Genomic DNA, 3766 nt, shown 5'->3' on the forward strand with positions numbered 1-3766 from the left:
ACCTCATATATTTTGAATGAAGATAATGCAAGGGAAAAAGCATAAATTTTTTTTTAATGATAATGCTATTTAACTATTATAAACAAGTAAAAAACTGTTCATTTACATTATAAAAGAAAATGTAAGAAACTTTTTTTTATTGATTTTCTTTGCAAGTAATGCATGTTGGCTTTGCTACAGAGTGTTCATCGCAAATGGGTTTCACACAAACCACACAAGACTTTCTAGTCTTGCGTTGTTTTCGCCTCAGGTCTCTGCAGACATAGCAACTACCAACAACAGGGGAGGGTCCACGACTACCATGAGGTATTTTGGGGCCAGCTGCTGGCTGCGATGCTACCACAATGCATCGTCCAAGCACCATTTCTACTGCACCTCGAAGAAAATGGTTTCTCATTATCATTTTGTTTGTACTACGATCTTCAATTGCAATCATACACAGCTGATTTGCGAGATCTTTCAGGAACTTTCTTCGTTGATCCTTTGCCCTGAAGCTTGGATTGTGTTCTCTGTAGATGATGTAGGATGCTAACCCACTGACATCAATCATATTGTAGAAAAATGCCAAAGTCCAACGTGATGTTCGTCGTTTCACAGTGTACTCTCCCAACATTTTATCCATAACATCAACGCCACCTTTTGTTATGTTGTAGTATTTTATTATCTCTGGCTTGGCTGCTAGTGTCTCTTCAACTTCTCCCGTCATGTGCATAGATGATAGAAGCACGACTGATTTGTTCTTCTTTGGTACATATGAACAGACTGTTGCATCATGATTGTAGGCAAAATTTGTCGAGTATACAGGCCTTTCTTTGGCAGGCTGCATGTTGTTAGGTAGGAACCTTTTGTTTTTTCTCACTGTACCAACTAGTGTCATGTTCCAGGAGTTCAATACCTTAGCTAGTTCCATGGTTGTAAAGAAGTTATCGGTGGTGACATTTCTTCCAGAGCCTTTATACGAGCTCACTAGGTCCAATACTGTTCGTTCTCCAATGTTTACTTGTCGAGGACCATCAGTTGGTTTCCCAGTGTAGAGCTGACCTTGTAAAGGGTAGGCATTTGATGAGTCACAAGCCCAGAAAATCTTTATGCCATATTTAGCTGGTTTTGAAGGTATATACTGGGTAAATTTAGTATGACCTCTAAATGGAAATAATTGCTCGTCGACGGTGATACAATGATATGGCTTGTAGGCTCTCTCCAGATTACTGTTCAGCATTGTCCAGATGTCCCATATTGGTGCAGCTTTATCTGTTTGCACACGTTCTGCACGTGTATTTTCGTTGTCAAACCTGATAAATCTGAGTATCATCTTGAAGCGGTCACGAGACATGGCTGCACGTATAAGAGGCAGAGCAACATTCCACATTTCCTCCAGATTCTCTTTGTTGGCTCTGTGCACACCAGCAGCAATCAGTATGCCCAAAAATGCATGAAGTTCAGTTTCAGTAAATTGCTTGAATGTTTTTTGTGGTGGCCGTTTGGAAGAATCAGGAAAACGTTGTACCAGTTCGTTGTTGTAAGCATCACAAACTCTCTTGGCCTTTCGATTCGTTTCCCGTAATATGATGTCACACATCTCGGGAGTCATGATGGACTTGAATAGCTCTTTTGCTGTATATAGGTTGCTGATTGCTGCAGGGCCACCTCTTTGTCGTAGGATATTACGAGATTTTGTTTGTGCATTTGGCAGTGGATTACTGCACCATTGAGTTTCATCCTTAGCAGTCCAAATGTCGCCTGCACTTTGAGGCACAGAATCATCCTCAACACTTTCGTCTGATTCGTATTCATTTTCATGCTCTATGACCATTTCTTGTTCAATGTCTGAATCTTCTTCAGTAACATCCACTTGTGGTACATAGTTTTCATCATCAGATGGAACATATGGTTCATCCTCATGCTCAGAATCAGATTCTTCTAGCATTCGCATTATTTCGTCAGACGTAAATCTGTAAATATGAAAAAATGTAAAATAAATAATTTTCCGAAATACTACATTATTGGCTTTTCACAAAATTATACTAACCTGCAAACACGTTTTCTTGGATTATGGCGGAAACTAGATCCAGCATTACTATCACTCATGATGACTTGCTAGATGAATTTTGGCTTCGTATTTTGTGCTGAATATAAATAAAACATCGTAAAACAATATGTAGATACTAATTATTATCCATTTTTCGTATAAAAATTATACCTATAGTGATAAGTTTCATACAAAATATATGTAAGCCAAGTCCAGGCTGAAAGACAATTTGACTGTTCTGTCCCCACATAATGAGAATAAAGGTATAACTGGCTGTTAGATGCTGTGAGACTTTCCTACCTTCGTTTCCAAGAAATTGAAGACTTCACAAGCCTAGAAATGTGTGCTCACAGCAATGAGATGAACAGCAAAATGGCTAATGAGAGGAGGGAGGCAGGAAGACAAGTAGAAGCCACTCCCAGTTTGAATTAACTTAATTGACAGCAACATAAGTGACCAGTAACAACACTGAAAAATAGATATCAGCATAACATTTGTAGCTGAATGAACTTTAGTTTCTGAAACCAAGTAAAGTCTTCCCACAGTGGAGGTATATGTGAAGGTACAATTGTACCTATGCAGCCTGTTAAGGTTGTAAAATTATGCAGCCTGACAAGGGTTAAAATAGGTTCCAGGGGTACACGGGCAGCAGTAGACAGGTCACTGGAGGACTAGTGGAAGGAGGGACCGCAGACAGGCGTAGTAGGCCTAACATAACAAAAATTGGCTGTAGGCACTTTAAAATTGGTTCCAGGGGTACACGGGCAGCAGTGGTCAGGTCAGTGGAGGACTAGTGGAAGGAGGGACCGCAGACAGGTGTAGTAGGCCTAACATAACAAAATTAGGCTGTAGGCACTTTAAAATTGGTTCCAGGGGTACATGGGCAGCAGTGGTCAGGTCAGTGGAGGACTAGTGGAAGGAGGGACCGCAGACAGGCGTAGTAGGCCTAACATAACAAAATTTGGCTGTAGGCACTTTAAAATTGGTTCCAGGGGTACACGGGCAGCATTGGTCAGGTCAGTGGAGGACTAGTGGAAGGAGGGACCGCAGACAGGTGTAGTAGGCCTAACATAACAAAGTTTGGCTGTAGGCACTTTAAAATTGGTTCCAGGGGTACACGGGCAGCAGTGGTCAGGTCAGTGGAGGACTAGTGGAAGGAGAGACCGCAGACAGGCGTAGTAGGCCTAACATAACAAAATTTGGCTGTAGGCACTTTAAAATTGGTTCCAGGGGTACACGGGCAGCAGTGGTCAGGTCAGTGGAGGACTAGTGGAAGGAGGGACCGCAGACAGGCGTAGTAGGCCTAACATAACAAAATTTGGCTGTATGCACTTTAAAATTGGTTCCAGGGGTACACGGGCAGCAGTAGACAGGTCACTGGAGGACTAGTGGAAGGAGGGACCGCAGACAGGCGTAGTAGGCCTAACATAACAAAATTTGGCTGTAGGCACTTTAAAATTGGTTCCAGGGGTACAAGGGCAGCAGTGGTCAGGTCAGTGGAGGACTAGTGGAAGGAGGGACCGCAGACAGGCGTAGTAGGCCTAACATAACAAAATTTGGCTGTAGGCACTTGCAATTCTCTTGCAGGGGTACACAGGCAGCATTGGTGTTGTCAGCAGAGGCCGATTGTAATGAGTGTCTGCCAGTTAGTACTCCAAAAAAATAAATAGATGTTAATGTCTCGCATTACAACAAAACCAAAACACAAAAGGGTGGAATACTTAGGTACAGCAGTGG

General features: G+C 42.2%; 1 long non-coding RNA gene across 1 annotated transcript; it reads right to left on the bottom strand.

Moving 5' to 3' along the window:
• Nucleotides 1-1738: 1738 nt before the first annotated feature.
• On the bottom strand, nucleotides 1739-2651 carry LOC138672199 (uncharacterized). The gene is made up of 3 exons (XR_011319636.1): nucleotides 2330-2651; nucleotides 2030-2126; nucleotides 1739-1952 (listed from the first exon to the last, which is right to left on the bottom strand). It is a non-coding gene; the product is annotated as an uncharacterized lncRNA (long non-coding RNA).
• Nucleotides 2652-3766: the final 1115 nt, after the last annotated feature.

Source organism: Ranitomeya imitator, chromosome 3, assembly GCF_032444005.1.
Source record: "Ranitomeya imitator isolate aRanImi1 chromosome 3, aRanImi1.pri, whole genome shotgun sequence".
Classification (NCBI taxonomy): Eukaryota; Metazoa; Chordata; class Amphibia; order Anura; family Dendrobatidae; genus Ranitomeya; species Ranitomeya imitator.